Source organism: Henckelia pumila, chromosome 1, assembly GCF_033568475.1.
Source record: "Henckelia pumila isolate YLH828 chromosome 1, ASM3356847v2, whole genome shotgun sequence".
NCBI classification, from domain to species: Eukaryota; Viridiplantae; Streptophyta; class Magnoliopsida; order Lamiales; family Gesneriaceae; genus Henckelia; species Henckelia pumila.
The window spans coordinates 80642881-80660627 of record NC_133120.1 but is presented as its reverse complement, the minus strand read 5'-3'; positions in this window follow the sequence as shown (position 1 = coordinate 80660627).

Sequence of the window (17747 nt, the reverse complement as noted above, 5' to 3'; positions counted from 1 at the left end):
ACTCGGAAAGATGTTACCTTCATTTGGTCCTCGGATTGTGAGGAGTCATTTCACGAGCTGCGTAGACGTCTTACTATTGCACCTGTGCTAGCTCTACCTTCTGGATCAGGAGGTTATGTTGTCTATACTGATGCCTCTGGTCAGGGGTTAGGATGTGTTTTGACACAGCATGGACATGTTATTGCCTATGCTTCTCGACAGTTGAAGTCGCATGAGAGTAATTATCCAGTGCATGATCTCGAGTTAGCCGCCATTGTATTTGCGCTCAAGATTTGGAGACATTATCTTTATGGCAAAAAATTTGAGATATTTACGGATCACAAGAGTTTGAAGTATTTATTCACTCAGGCAGAGTTGAATATGCGACAGAGACGCTGGATGGATCTCCTGAAGGATTATGATTGTGAAATCAAATATCATCCAGGTTCTGCTAATCTTACTGCTGATGCCTTGAGTCGGCAGGTGAGACTGTCTGCACTTCAGACTAATGAAATATCTCATATGATTCAAGAGTGCTGTTCATTGAGTTTTACGCTCAAGCACAAGAAAGGGAGGAATGGGATTCGTTTGTATACTATTCTATCTGAGCCGGTATTGTATTCTCGGATCAGAGATGCTCAGATATCTGATGTTAAGACTCAGCGATTGGCACGTCTAGCCAATGGAGTTAATACATCTGGATTCCATTTTCAGGCAGATGGTTTATTGTGCCTATCCAATAGAGTGGTTGTACCTAATGTTGCGGAGCTCAGGAATGATATTCTATCTCAAGCTCACAGGAGTCGATTATCAGTTCATCCTGGAAGTATGAAAATGTATAAGGACTTGCGAACTAGATTCTGGTGGAAGGGAATGAAGCGAAGTGTTTATCAGTTTGTTTCGAGATGTTTGGTTTGTCAACAGGTCAAGGCTGAACATCGACGACCAGGTGGATTACTGCAGAATCTTGAGATTCCCGAATGGAAGTGGGAACACGTAACTATGGATTTTGTCACCCACTTACCTATGACGTCACGTCAGTGTGATGCTATCTGGGTCGTTGTTGACCGTTTGACAAAATCAGCACATTTCATTCCTTATAACCGGGAATATTCTTATGATCGCATGTCACGCTTATATATCCAGGAGATTGTGCGATTACATGGGATTCCAGTGAGTATTGTCAGTGATAGAGATCCGCGATTTACTTCACGTTTTTGGGGTAGTTTTCAGCAGGCGTTGGGTACCACTCTGAGTTTGAGCACTGCGTATCATCCGGAGACTGATGGGCAGTCAGAGCGCACTATTCGTACGCTGGAGGATATGCTACGTTCTTCTGTCATGGACTTTGGTTTATCTTGGCAGGATCAGTTACCTTTGATTGAATTTGCCTACAATAACAGTTATCATCGTAGTATTGATATGGCACCTTTCGAGGCATTGTATGGTCGACGGTGTCGTACTCCATTATTCTGGGATGAAGTCGGGGAACGGCAAGTCGAGGGTCCTGAATTGGTGCAGCAGATTGTAGACAAGGTAGATTTGATCAAGCATAGGATCAAAGTTGCTCAAGATAGACAAGCCAGTTATGCGAATATTCGCCGCAGGCCACTTCAGTTTGAGCCTGGTGAATATGTTTTTCTGCGAGTATCACCTTTCAGGAAGGTGATGAGATTTGGTGTGAAAGGCAAGTTGTCTCCTCGTTACATTGGGCCTTTCCAAATACTGGAGAAGATCGGAGATGTTGCTTATCGTTTAGCTTTACCGCCATCTCTTTCCAGTATACACAATGTTTTTCATGTGTCGTTGCTTCGACAGTACATAGCTGATGAATCTCATGTGATTCAATCTACTGATATTTAGCTAGAGCCAGATCTGTCTTTTGTTGAACGACCAATCTGTATCCTAGACAGGAAGGAGAAAGTTCTTCGGAACAAGACTATACCACTTGTGATGGTACAGTGGCAGCGCCGAGGCGTTGAAGAAGCAATTTGGGAAACTGAGAGTCGTATGCGAGCAGAATATCCTGAGTTGTTTGCTTTGTATTTTTGATTACCATATAAGATGTAATTACCGTTGTTGTAATAAGACATGGTTTGTTGTTTCATATTGTTATCTTGATTTATCTTTAGATGTTATTTCGCGGACGAAATATCTAAAGGTGGGGAGAATGTAGTAACCCGGAACCCATTTTAAGATAATAATATGTTAAACATGATTAAGGGTTGGTAATTGATCTATTTCGGAGTGTTATTGGACTTCGGAAGAGGAATTTGGGCTTTTGACTTTGGGCCAGATCGGAAGCTCCGATCCCAGTTCGGAAGCTCCGATCCTGACCACTTCGGAAGCAGATCGGATGCACGGGGATCGGACGTTCCGATCAGGAATGGAGGTTCCGATCTTAGCCAGCCAGCAATGCCCGATGACTCAGCCGTGAGTTTTGACAAGTGTTGATCGGGGGTTCGATCGGAAGTTTCGATCCCGGAACGGTGGTTCCGATCCCGACGTGTCGGACATGCACAGAATGAGCTGGAATCGGAAGCTCCGATCCCGAGATCGGTGGTTCCGATCATTGCCGAGATTTTGGCTATAAATAGGGCTCATTTGCTTCAGTTTTGAAATACGAATTCCCGTGTTTCCTTCTTCAGTTATATAGTGTGAGATATACACTTGAGGGCCCTATCGATTAATAGTGAGGTTCTGAAATAACCACGGTGAGGTTATAGTCATTCAGGACTAGCGACTCCAAAGGGCTAACTACGGACGAAGGTATGGTCCGAGAATCTATTTAAGTTTTGGGAGTACTTATTAGCTTAGTTAAGACTTATAGAATTTATGTAGTGATACGATGAATTTTTGAATATAGGCTTGGAACCTAGGATCCTATTATACTTGAACTAGCCTAGAGATACGTACACATTGACTGAGATTGCCAGCGAGTATACATGTTTATATGTTGCCTTTATTTGGCATTATTATATGGCAAGATGTATGTTTTACCGTTTTCTATATTCATATGTCATGTGCATATACACGTTGAGCCTATTTCTTGTTATACCTGATTATAGAGCCGCTCATCTCTATACTCGATAGTCTGTCACTGAGAGTACCGCGACGGCGGGGGCATTTATGTCTGTCTACTCTGGTGTACTAGACGAGTGTGGTTGCACCCAGAGGTTGATCCGTGCGGTGGCAGCACTCATATGGCGCCGGTACAGAGCATGACTTTTCAGATGACCCTGTACCAGTCATCATGTTGCATGCATTATATACATATGTTTACTCATGTCTATGTACTGGGCGTAGCGCTCACGTCCTAGTTGTTATCTTGGACACCCTATTCCATGGGGCAGGTCGCAGGATGGACGGAGCTGGTAGTTCAAGGCAGGATTAGGGAGCAGGAGCCTTAAGGATTTTATTATACAGCAGGATTCGATATAGCTGTATAATGTTTACTGTTTAAAATTTCGATTTGGTTGTATCACTACAGATTTAAGTTTGGATTATGTTACTAAGCTGATATGTATATTTTGATTTTGTTTCCGCATGTCTTACTCTGTTAAGTTATTTTGCTGTATTAAGTTTAATGCATGCTATTAGTTGCCAGTAAGTAGGTGATACCATGCAGGGTCACTACACAGTACCCTTGACTTCCATAACCAAGAATAATGCGAAGTTTATTTGGAGTTCAGACTGTCAGAGGAGCTTCGATCAGCTGAAGGAAGCACTCACTACCGCACCGGTTTTGGCGATGGCAGTACCACACGAGGAGTTAGTGGTGTACACCGATGCGTCTAAGCTAGGTTTAGGCGCAGTACTTTTGCAGGGTGGTAAGGTTATTGCTTATGCGTTGAGACAGTTGAAGATTCACGAGCAGAACTACCCGATACATGACTTGGAGTTAGCAGCAGTGGTCTTCGCTTTGAAAATCTGGAGGCACTATCTTTATGGCGAGAAGTGCAAGATTTTCACGGATCATAAGAGCCTCAAGTACTTCTTCACTCAGAAGGAGTTGAACATGAGGCAACGGAGGTGGTTGTAGTTAGTGAAGGATTACGACTGCGACATTAGCTACCATCCAGGTAAGGCTAATGTAGTGGCCGATGCTTTGAGTCGGAAGTCGACAGTGGTATCGTGTTTGACAGTGCAGTTACCACTGCAGAGCGAGATTCAGAGGTTTGATTTGGAGTTTTACTCGAGTGGTTATGCACCGAGCTTGTCAGTGTTGACGGTGCAACCGATTCTACGAGATCGGATCAGAGTTGGACTGTAATATCCAGAAAATCCATAAAACTATTCTTGATTTATTAAAGAAATTTTAAATGAATTTTAAGTTATTTCATTTGATTATTTATGATTTAAATGTTATTGCTATTTAAATGCTTTTGTCATTTAAATGTTTTATTGTGTTAAATGATGTTTAGTTATTTCATTTTATTATTCATGATTTAAAATGTTATGCTTGATTTAATGGTTTTATATTTTAAATTGTTTTAAGTTATGATTATGTATATGATTTCATGATTTGTGTGTTTAATGTTTTAACGTTCTCGGTTGAACTAATCATTTCAGGGCGAGTTTGATTCTGAACTCACGGAACGAAGCTAACCTATGAACGCGATCGTAGGAATTATTTTTACGAGTATTTTAAGTATAATATTGTAATAATTTTACTTTAATCTTCAAGAGGTGGAATATTTTATCAGTTCGTTTCGAAACGTGTGACCTGAATGTGTTTTAAGTAATCAACACACGTTATTTATTAATTAAACGTCACCTCATCCATCTACCATTTACCCACCTCATTAATCTATGGTTTCCCCCTCTTATTACATGCTCAACCCCACCCCATTATTCTATCATCCCCCCTCTTCACGTCAACTTTTTCCCATTCATTCTATTTCCTTCCATTCTTCTTCCCTCTTCATTTCTTGGTTCCATCGGCTTCCCCAAATCCAAAGTAGTTTAGCTTCCAAAATTCCATTTGCGCCAAGGTTAGTCCGTTGCCGAGGTTTCGGATCTTCTCGATCTTCATTCAAGGCAAGTTTTTCAACAAGTATTTTAAGATTTTGAAACCCATTCAAGATTATAATTATTTTAATATGAAAATGTATGTTTATGTGCATGTTTTAATGGTTTATGATTTTGAAGAAGCATGAAATTACGAGTGTCAAGTTATGAATTGTTGAAATTGTGAAACGTGGTCGTTCTTGACAAGTTTTTGATAGATGTGTAGAAAATAATGAATCTTTGAAGATTATGATGTTATTGAAAGTTTTAAAGGTGAGAAATTGATGTTTAATTGAAAGAAAATGAATTTTTGAGATTTTGAAGAAGTTGAGAAATTTTGATAGTATTTACGGTTTAAAAGTTTTGAAGCAAAATCATTTAATATTTTAGTGTTTTGAAGTTAGTTAATCCATTTTAAATTACAAGAAGATGAGGTTTGATGATTTATGTAGTTAGGATTTTGGGTAAAAGAAGTTTATGTTTGAAGTTTGAAGTGTTGAAGTTGTGTTTGGTGGCACTGGATTACCGATACTTGTTATGATTTTGAGGATAAAAATTAGTGTAGTGATCCAAATGATATGAGGCCAATTTTATTTGAAAGCTAGCTTATTTATCTACAACTTTGATGTTTTGGGTTTTGTCAAAATCATTTTGAAAGATTGGTCAAAATCACCCCAAAGGGTGTTGAGTGTTTTGAATTCCCGGCAGTGACACATCTGGGGAGCATGAGCATAACGTTTTATTGAAAACTCCAAAGGTGAGGTTTTCGGCATTAGGAAGCCAAGATCCAGAGCTACAACTTTCATGTTTACCACTTTTTCCAATTCCGGCTTCAAAATAGAGTTTCAGAGCGAGCAAGAAGACCCATCTGCGCAGGTTAAGCGCGCCCGCGCCGAGAATGGAGCGGCCGCGCCTAACCTTCGAATTTCAAGTTCTTTTTATGTTATTTTAGGGTCTTAAATTAATGTTTATGATCTTTTAAGGCTTCTAAAATATATTTAAGAGTTTTTATGCAAAAAGTTTCAAGTTTTAAGTCAAGAACGACAAGAACGACTTACGTGGATCGATTACGCTATGTGATGCATGTAAATGTCTAAGTTTCATTCATGAAACCTATGTTCAATATGAAAGTATGATTTTATCATCTATGACATGCATGAAGTAATGGAGTAAAGTTTTAGGTTCATGAAATGAAAGTTATGACGGAATTTACGATGAAACAATGATGTTTCATAATGAATGAAATGATATGATGAATGATGTTAAGATGAAGCATGATATGATATGTTGATGCATGAAAAGATTTTGATGTCTTATGTGTCTTTGTGGTGGCAAACACGGGATTTGTGCTTCGGTTTGGGGTCCGAAGAGGGCCTTTACAAACATGGCTCATGAGACAGATAAGTACACGGGACTGGTGCTCCGGGATGAGCTCCGGAGAGGGCCTTTCCAAAGAATGAATGTTATGAGGCTTAGTGCCATATGCTTGTTGATCAACAGGAACTACAAATGTGCCCATTATGAAGGTTGCCAAAATTTCACATAATTCATCACCCCAAAATGATAAGTTTCTATGTAATGTTCATGGTTTATGTTCATGATTTGATGTTGTCCAAGTTGCATGATTTTATTTATTAGATGTTAAGTGCAAAAGTTTATTTAAGAATGAAATGGTAATGTTTTGGGAATATGCATGAAGTCTATTTTCAAGATTCAAAGTTAAGTAAGTTGATGTCTATGTTTAAGTTTCTTGCATCTTTTAAGAGTTTTGAAGTTCATGTTTAAGATTTTAAGTTTAAAGTTCCATGATGTTTACGTTAAAATTCTTCAAGTTCAAGGTATCATGTTATGTATGCTCAAGTCATTTTAAGTTTAAATTATTTTGAAGCTATAATGACATCGATATGTATATTTTAATCTTGCTGAGTCCTTTAGACTCACTATACTTGAATGGTGCAGATGGTTTAGCAGTTTTGATTTAAAAAGCTCTGGTAGCATGGCTGAAGAGTCCAAGAGGCGAAGTCATTGCATGACACGACAGTTCAGAAGCTCTGATGTATTTAAAGCAAAAATATTTACCTATGCTTATTTACATCATATTGTTATAATATTTTATGTACGATGTTTAAGAGTAATGATTTAATTATTTGAATTGTCAATCTTTTAAAGATGAGTTTGAGGATTTCAAATGGTTCGTCTTTTAAATATTCATTTCAGTTTGATAGTTGTTAAGTGAGTTTCTCAATTGCTTTCAACTGTATTTTATTTATATAATAATTAATTGAATTCACATTCCCTTTTTCTATTTAAATGTTAGTAGTAAGTTTTGACGTGCCGTATTTTAAATGGTCTTTGTTATTGAGTTGCATTAGTGTTTATTAGACTTCGTGAACACGGAGTCATGAGTTCTATTGTTAAAGATTTAGATTTTAAATTCTTTTGGAATTGATGTGATGCACTCGCTGTATGACTTTTAAGTTATGAAAAATTTTTCCCAACCTTTTCCGCAACTATTTTATTAAATGTTCTAGAATACGGGACGTCACAGTTGGTATCAGAGCAATTTGCTCTGGGATATAGTTCGTGCGTGCAATCTCGTCAAGGACTCGAATGCTCCTGCCTCCATGACTGTAAGTTTAATGTTTGAAATTTTTAATTGTGTTTTCTCTTACAGTTATGATCGGGTGTGAATTTCAAAAGGAAATTTTTCATGTGTTTAATGGATTTTGGATTTGTGATCGTGACGAACTTTACTTGATTAAGAGCATCTTGAGGAAATAATGAGCAGTATTCAAAGACATGAATTTAGATTAATGTTACTTTCTAAATTTGGTTAATAGTAATATCTTGTTTGGATAAATTAAGTGATCATTTTTAGATTTGAATGTGCTATACTTTGGATACTATTGTTGGAATAAAAGATTTTGTGAGGGCACGAGATTTATTGATGAAAAAAATTCCTTCTTGGGCATTACAGTTAAGATTATTCTCTGAGGATGTTATAATTTCACCATGAGGAATGTAAGATGATTATTGATTTTCTGTTGGAATATTTTTGTTGTATAGAATAGATTCGATGACAACTAATGTCCTCAGTGATTGTTTCTTTGGACTATAAGAAAAATGCTTTAGGATTAAGCTGTGACACGAAAATTTGTTGGCATGTGAAATTACTTTTGGAGTATTACAAGGTTAAGTTTGTTGGAACAAGCTTATTTTCAAGGTTAATAGTTTGAATGCTAAGTTTTAACGGATGAAATCGAGAATTTGGTTGAGCTTAGTAAAATTCTATCATTATGACAATACAATATAAAGAGAAGAACAAAGAGTACAAGCATAAGTAAGAACAAATAAAAGACTTGTGATGGATATTCACCGAAAAATATAAGGCCCGTGAATAGGACAATCATAATAGTTACAAAGAGTAACATTGCAAATCCCATCTTCTTCTTGGAAATCTTGGAGAAATAAATTGGGAGAGAAAGAGTAAGTTGAGTGTGGGATTGTATGGATTAGTTGAGGAAAATTTATATTTTTGGAGATTGATCAGTCAAATTTCGAGGACAAAATTCTTTTAAGGAGGGTAGATTGTAATATCCAGAAAATCCATAAAACTATTCTTGATTTATTAAAGAAATTTTAAATGAATTTTAAGTTATTTCATTTGATTATTTATGATTTAAATGTTATTGCTATTTAAATGCTTTTGTCATTTAAATGTTTTATTGTGTTAAATGATGTTTAGTTATTTCATTTTATTATTCATGATTTAAAATGTTATGCTTGATTTAATGGTTTTATATTTTAAATTGTTTTAAGTTATGATTATGTATATGATTTCATGATTTGTGTGTTTAATGTTTTAACGTTCTCGGTTGAACTAATCATTTCAGGGCGAGTTTGATTCTGAACTCACGGAACGAAGCTAACCTATGAACGCGATCGTAGGAATTATTTTTACGAGTATTTTAAGTATAATATTGTAATAATTTTACTTTAATCTTCAAGAGGTGGAATATTTTATCAGTTCGTTTCGAAACGTGTGACCTGAATGTGTTTTAAGTAATCAACACACGTTATTTATTAATTAAATGTCACCTCATCCATCTACCATTTACCCACCTCATTAATCTATGGTTTCCCCCTCTTATTACATGCTCAACCCCACCCCATTATTCTATCATCCCCCCTCTTCACGTCAACTTTTTCCCATTCATTCTCTTTCCTTCCATTATTCTTCCCTCTTCATTTCTTGGTTCCATCGGCTTCCCCAAATCCAAAGTAGTTTAGCTTCCAAAATTCCATTTGCGCCAAGGTTAGTCCGTTGCCGAGGTTTCGGATCTTCTCGATCTTCATTCAAGGCAAGTTTTTCAACAAGTATTTTAAGATTTTGAAACCCATTCAAGATTATAATTATTTTAATATGAAAATGTATGTTTATGTGCATGTTTTAATGGTTTATGATTTTGAAGAAGCATGAAATTACGAGTGTCAAGTTATGAATTGTTGAAATTGTGAAACGTGGTCGTTCTTGACAAGTTTTTGATAGATGTGTAGAAAATAATGAATCTTTGAAGATTATGATGTTATTGAAAGTTTTAAAGGTGAGAAATTGATGTTTAATTGAAAGAAAATGAATTTTTGAGATTTTGAAGAAGTTGAGAAATTTTGATAGTATTTACGGTTTAAAAGTTTTGAAGCAAAATCATTTAATATTTTAGTGTTTTGAAGTTAGTTAATCCATTTTAAATTACAAGAAGATGAGGTTTGATGATTTATGTAGTTAGGATTTTGGGTAAAAGAAGTTTATGTTTGAAGTTTGAAGTGTTGAAGTTGTGTTTGGTGGCACTGGATTACCGATACTTGTTATGATTTTGAGGATAAAAATTAGTGTAGTGATCCAAATGATATGAGGCCAATTTTATTTAAAGCTAGCTTATTTATCTACAACTTTGATGTTTTGGGTTTTGTCAAAATCATTTTGAAAGATTGGTCAAAATCACCCCAAAGGGTGTTGAGTGTTTTGAATTCCCGGCAGTGACACATCTGGGGAGCATGCGCATAACGTTTTATTGAAAACTCCAATTTAGGTGAGGTTTTCGGCATTAGGAAGCCAAGATCCAGAGCTACAACTTTCATGTTTACCACTTTTTCCAATTCCGGCTTCAAAATAGAGTTTCAGAGCGAGCAAGAAGACCCATCTGCGCAGGTTAAGCGCGCCCGCGCCGAGAATGGAGCGGCCGCGCCTAACCTTCGAATTTCAAGTTCTTTTTATGTTATTTTAGGGTCTTAAATTAATGTTTATGATCTTTTAAGGCTTCTAAAATATATTTAAGAGTTTTTATGCAAAAAGTTTCAAGTTTTAAGTCAAGAACGACAAGAACGACTTACGTGGATCGATTACGCTATGTGATGCATGTAAATGTCTAAGTTTCATTCATGAAACCTATGTTCAATATGAAAGTATGATTTTATCATCTATGACATGCATGAAGTAATGGAGTAAAGTTTTATGTTCATGAAATGAAAGTTATGACGGAATTTACGATGAAACAATGATGTTTCATAATGAATGAAATGATATGATGAATGATGTTAAGATGAAGCATGATATGATATGTTGATGTATGAAAAGATTTTGATGTCTTATGTGTCTTTGTGGTGGCAAACACGGGATTTGTGCTTCGGTTTGGGCTCCGAAGAGGGCCTTTCCAAACATGGCTCATGAGACAGATAAGTACACGGGACTGGTGCTCCGGGATGAGCTCCGGAGAGGGCCTTTCCAAAGAACGAATGTTATGAGGCTTAGTGTCATATGCTTGTTGATCAACAGGAACTACAAATGTGCCCATTATGAAGGTTGCCAAAATTTCACATAATTCATCACCCCAAAATGATAAGTTTCTATGTAATGTTCATGGTTTATGTTCATGATTTGATGTTGTCCAAGTTGCATGATTTTATTTATTAGATGTTAAGTGCAAAAGTTTATTTAAGAATGAAATGGTAATGTTTTGGGAATATGCATGAAGTCTATTTTCAAGATTTAAAGTTAAGTAAGTTGATGTCTATGTTTAAGTTTCTTGCATCTTTTAAGAGTTTTGAAGTTCATGTTTAAGATTTTAAGTTTAAAGTTCCATGATGTTTACGTTAAAATTCTTCAAGTTCAAGGTATCATGTTATGTATGCTCAAGTCATTTTAAGTTTAAATTATTTTGAAGCTATAATGACATCGATATGTATATTTTAATCTTGCTGAGTCCTTTAGACTCACTATACTTGAATGGTGCAGATGGTTTAGCAGTTTTGATTTAAAAAGCTCTGGTAGCATGGCTGAAGAGTCCAAGAGGCGAAGTCATTGCATGACACGACAGTTCAGAAGCTCTGATGTATTTAAAGCAAAAATATTTACCTATGCTTATTTACATCATATTGTTATAATATTTTATGTACGATGTTTAAGAGTAATGATTTAATTATTTGAATTGTCAATCTTTTAAAGATGAGTTTGAGGATTTCAAATGGTTCGTCTTTTAAATATTCATTTCAGTTTGATAGTTGTTAAGTGAGTTTCTCAATTGCTTTCAATTGTATTTTATTTATATAATAATTAATTGAATTCACATTCCCTTTTCCTATTTAAATGTTAGTAGTAAGTTTTGACGTGCCGTATTTTAAATGGTCTTTGTTATTGAGTTGCATCAGTGTTTATTAGACTTCGTGAACACGGAGTCATGAGTTCTATTGTTAAAGATTTAGATTTTAAATTCTTTTGGAATTGGTATGATGCACTCGCTGTATGACTTTTAAGTTATGAAAAATTTTTCCCAACCTTTTCCGCAATTATTTTATTAAATGTTCTAGAATACGGGACGTCACAGTTGGTATCAGAGCAATTTGCTCTGGGATATAGTTCGTGCGTGCAATCTCGTCAAGGACTCGAATGCTCCTGCCTCCATGACTGTAAGTTTAATGTTTGAAATTTTTAATTGTGTTTTCTCTTACAGTTATGATCGGGTGTGAATTTCAAAAGGAAATTTTTCATGTGTTTAATGGATTTTGGATTTGTGATCGTGACGAACTTTACTTGATTAAGAGCATCTTGAGGAAATAATGAGCATTGTTCAAAGACATGAATTTAGATTAATGTTACTTTCTAAATTTGGTTAATAGTAATATCTTGTTTGGATAAATTAAGTGATCATTTTTAGATTTGAATGTGCTATACTTTGGATACTATTGTTGGAATAAAAGATTTTGTGAGGGCACGAGATTTATTGATGAAAAAAATTCCTTCTTGGGCATTACAGTTAAGATTATTCTATGAGGATGTTATAATTTCACCATGAGGAATGTAAGATGATTATTGATTTTCTGTTGGAATACTTTTGTTGTATAGAATAGATTCGATGACAACTAATGTCCTCAGTGATTGTTTCTTTGGACTATAAGAAAAATGCTTTAGGATTAAGCTGTGACACGAAAATTTGTTGGCATGTGAAATTACTTTCGGAGTATTACAAGGTTAAGTTTGTTGGAACAAGCTTATTTTCAAGGTTAATAGTTTGAATGCTAAGTTTTAACTGATGAAATCGAGAATTTGGTTGAGCTTAGTAAAATTCTATCATTATGACAATACAATATAAGGGAAGAACAAAGAGTACAAGCATAAGTAAGAACAAATAAAAGACTTGTGATGGATATTCACCGAAAAATATAAGGCTCGTGAATGGGACAATCATAATAGTTACAAAGAGTAACATTGCAAATCCCATCTTCTTCTTGGAAATCTTGGAGAAATAACTTGGGAGAGAAAGAGTAAGTTGAGTGTGGGATTGTATGGATTAGTTGAGGAAAATTTATATTTTTGGAGATTGATCAGTCAAATTTCGAGGACGAAATTCTTTTAAGGAGGGTAGATTGTAATATCCAGAAAATCCATAAAACTATTCTTGATTTATTAAAGAAATTTTAAATGAATTTTAAGTTATTTCATTTGATTATTTATGATTTAAATGTTATTGCTATTTAAATGCTTTTGTCATTTAAATGTTTTATTGTGTTAAATGATGCTTAGGACGCGGGTCATATCGATGGTCAGAGTCCAGTGGCTGAATCACTCGGAGGAGGAAGCTACTTGGGAGACCGAGGCAGACATGAGGACTTGCTACCCGGAGTTGTTCGGGTAAGTACTTTAATTTTGAGGACAAAATTCAAATTAAGGGGGGAAGAATTATAACACCCAGTATTTTTAGCACGTAAATTCGCATGCATAATTAGGGATTTTATTTATTTAGAATTTTAGATTATGGGTTAAATAATTATGTGAAATTATGTGTGCATGTTTTAAGTTATTTTTAAGCATTTAACCCATAATTAGTGATTTTTCATGATTTATGAAAATTAATTGTTTTGATCGCATAGACGGGACCGTGGACGGACGAGATACCAAAATATTTAGCCAAAAATATTTTATGAGTTTTATGAGCCTTAAAATAATATTTTAAGGTATTTTGTCAAGAAAAATTTAGTATTTAGTTATATATTTATTTAAGGGTTTATTTTTAGCCAAAATAAGTCATTTTAATGACTTTTATTAAATTTTAAAAATCCCTTAAATTTATATTTCGGGATTTGGGTTGTGTTATCAGAATTATTAAGTTATTATGGAGTTTTAAATATTTAATTAGGTATGATTTTATTTCTAAATTAGTTAATATCCTATTTTAATTCTATTTATCAAATTTAAAACAAACCTACCATATCTCTCAACCCTAATCAGCCGACTCCCACCTTCTTCCAAACCCTCTTCACGCCTCCATCTCAGAAAAATAGTCATCCATAGCCGATCAACTCTTTCTTTGAATATTTATCGAGTTTTTGGTCCGTTCGTCGTCCCGGAGCCCTTATACGCATCAACCTACTTCAAACAATTATAAATGCATGTTTGATTCCTTTTCTTCTACACTATATAAGCTATTAAATCTCTTTTCATCAGAATCACCACGATTTTTACGTTAGAAAATCTGGAAATTTGAAGCATGCATGTTTAGTCATGTTTTTATTCATGTTTTTGCTTGTTTTCTTGGACATAGCCACGTTTTTCAGCCATGGGAGGGACCAGACTGCTGCTGGTCGTGTAAGGGTGTGAGTGAGGGTCCTAGGAGTCATTTGGCTCAGTGGGATCGAACCAGGAAGGGCTAGGAACGAAGCCATCTCAGCTGGTTATCTTGGAACCAACGTACGCGGTGGTGACGAATCACCTCTTACTGGTAGTAAACTACCCTTAAATTGACAGTAAGAGGTGATTCGTCACCACCGCGTACATTGGTTCTAAGAGACTGATCAGTCGAACTTTTAAGTTTAAGGTTACACTACGGATATGACCATGCGATGTTAGAAAATGTTATGCTCAACAATGTTTATGTATGTAATATATGATTATATATAAGATCAAGTTTAAGCAAGATTTTCAGTCATGATTCATGATTTTTAAGCATGCTCATTCATGTATATGTTATGTATTAGTATTCCAGTGATTTAAATTATTTTAAACCCTTGTTATGTTAGCATGTTGGGCCTCTAGGCTCACTACACTTATATGGTGCAGGTGAGTACGTAGAGGAAGATGTAGTTCTTACCGGTGGTGAGGACGTATGAGCGGACATGCAGTGATCCCCCGTGACCGCCGGCTGAGTCTTTATGGATATTTTTAAGAATTTTTAAAAAATCTGTTTCTTTTATGTTTGTCAGTGGTGAATTTTAGTACTATTTTTATTAAATAATTTTTATTGCATGCAAACTTTTAAGTGGATTGTTTGACAGTATTCTATTTAAGTTTGACTCAGTTATTTAAGTAAGATGTTGCAATTTATTTATGTTATTTTTAAATCTGTTTATTTTGTGCATATATGTATGGGCATGTATGTACATCTATTTTACTTAGTATTATTTAAAAAAAAAATTCCGCATTTATTAGTAGTAGATGTTTCAGATTATCTTCTATTTTTTTAGGAATTTAATTTTAATAGGTTGTTTTCTTCACATTGTTGTGTTATGCATATTCTAAAAAATGCAGCGAAAGTATTACGTGGTTTTCGTTGGAAGGAATCCTGGGATATACAATACATGGTACGACGCAAACACCAAAGTTTGTCGATATCCCGGGGCTTGTTACAAAGGGTACATTACCAGGATAGAAGCTGAGGAAGCCTTTGCAGACTATTTGAGGAAAGACTCTGCTGGTCCAACAAGTTCGACACATACGACTTCCACTCCAAGGCCAAGCTGCAACATAAACAATGAGAGTAAGGGTTTAAAGGGCTTTTGACCTTTACTAAAAGCTATGTTAGACTTAGCTTCTGAAACTCGCAAGCTTGCAAATACAGTGGAGAAGAATGCCGAGAAGATCTCCATGTTATTGAAGCAAATGGAGATGTCTGAGTCGAAAACATTATCAGTGATTTCGTTACTAATGGCTTTTATGTGTGTGTTTCTTTTGAAGTATGAAGAACAGACGAAGGTTGTATGAGATATGTATCTAGTTATTGTGTTTAATTTGAATGTGAGTAGATGTTGCAATGAAAGTGCGTTGTTGTACTTTACAGAGCTACTGACTTTGGTCTTACTCTGTTAACACCAAATTATAAATTATTCAGTGTGCTTCATAGTTGATTCAATGTTGTGATTCTTCATTACTCTTTGGGATGGGAGGATGTTATTTTACAGATTTAGGAACACTTGATGCCTTCAAATTAAACACTGTCTGAAGAACGACTATGATAGTGACATCGTTTGATTGTGGTGTGTACTTCTACTTTCAATTTTTTTAATTACGACTGTCTGGTTACATTATCCTCATTTCTTCAAGTTCGATTTTATTTGCAGGTTAGCTTTTACAAATGTTGCCGATCAGCCTATGCGCACCTTTTTGATCAATGGAAGTTCATTTATTACATATGCAGACATTCGGTAGTTCATTCTAATACTTATCAGAATTTTGGAGTTTTTTTTATCAAGTAATTTAAGGCAAGCATTTAATGTTGGTTATCTACTACATTCTGATTTCAACTCCCCCTCAATTACTTTCACACATTTTAATTGATGTGACTTACATATCTTTATTCAGTAGGATATCTTGGGTGATTGACTTGTATTTACTACAAGTGGTTGGATGGCTTCACTCACCGTTTATTTATAGCATTTATTTAACACATCTCATCGATATTATTCATAGTAAAAATATAAACGCATATATTCTCTGTCCTTTTCCTAACTTGAGCTTGATCATGTCTGTGAGTAGGAAGGGCTGTTCAGAAGATTCTGTCAACAGCGCATACATCATTCCTGCGGTTAATCTGAGCTCCGATGATGAAAAATCAACCTCCACCAACGAAAATGATTGTCAAGTGAAACGCAAGAACGTGAATGTCTTCGAACCACAGGCAATGTAGGTAATATTGGGAATAAGATGAAGTCTTACCATCCATTGTTTCCGACACTACATGATGGGAAAAAGAACATTATCGCCACAGAACCGGTGTTTCAAACTAGCCCAATAAATGAATATCGTTTGAAAAATTTGGTGGGTGAAGGCAAGAAACCAGTTGAGGTGATTGATCTCACCGATGATAATAGTGGCTAGTATATGATGACTGTATTTGACTTTAGACTCTTGCTCCACTCTTTTTGAGTCGCTATCATTCTTAGTACTTGGCAGACTTTTTGAATATTGTTAGTGGGCAAGAGGATAATGTAAGGTTTGAATATGCTAGACCTTGTTCTGTTTTGTTTGCTAGGCCTTGTGTTTTGTTTCAAGTTTTGAAATAGAATCGCAATGCGTTCGCTAGGCCTTTTTGTGTTAAGTTTGAAGGTTGTTGTGAAATAGAGTCTCAATGCATTTGCTATACCTTGTTGTGTTCTCTACATTTTGTATTCGTTGACAGTAACGAGAAACCTTGTTCAAAACTGAGTATTAGAGAATGAGTATTAAATAGTGTAGCATTTACACTCATTGCGTACTCCGCACATCATTGTGCACTATACTGAAACAAATTTTTAATAAATCTACTGCACATGCGGTTCAGAGCACATGCACACACCATATTTGAGATGTTACACGAATGCACATGCATTATTTTTTAACAAAAAGAATAATGCATTTGCAGAAAAAATCAGTGCCACAATTCCCAGTTATTCTTTTTTAAAAAAAAATTATACTCAAAATAATAGCACAACTTATGTCATTCTCGGATACATCTTATAGTAAGTAATTCATCGTAATAATTATCACTTGGAGATGGCATAGGGAAAGGTTTAAGGCAAACTGCAAAAATTATTCACCAAAGACAATTCCTAACACATAAGCAATTTTAAGACAGACAATGTTGGGAGGCTAAATTGCTTAAACCGTGGCATAATTTTTTAACCACATAATTACATTTCAATCCATCATTAAACATACATTGCAAAACCAAAATGAAGTCATACCATGACTTATCCATTCTAACTCACCCAAAAAACTATAGTGAGGTAATGAGACAGTGAGTAGCCTCCAAAAACATAAATACCAGAGTTGCATAGAAATACAAGTCTATTCGTCACCTTTTAACAACCTTTTCACTAAGCATATCCTGCCTTTCTCACCGAGATGCTTGAACAGTGCCAATTCGTCATGGCTTTTAAACAACAACCGAGCTGCACGTACTTGCTCTTCTTCATTCAACTCAGTTAGACCTTGAACACCTTCTAAAACCATA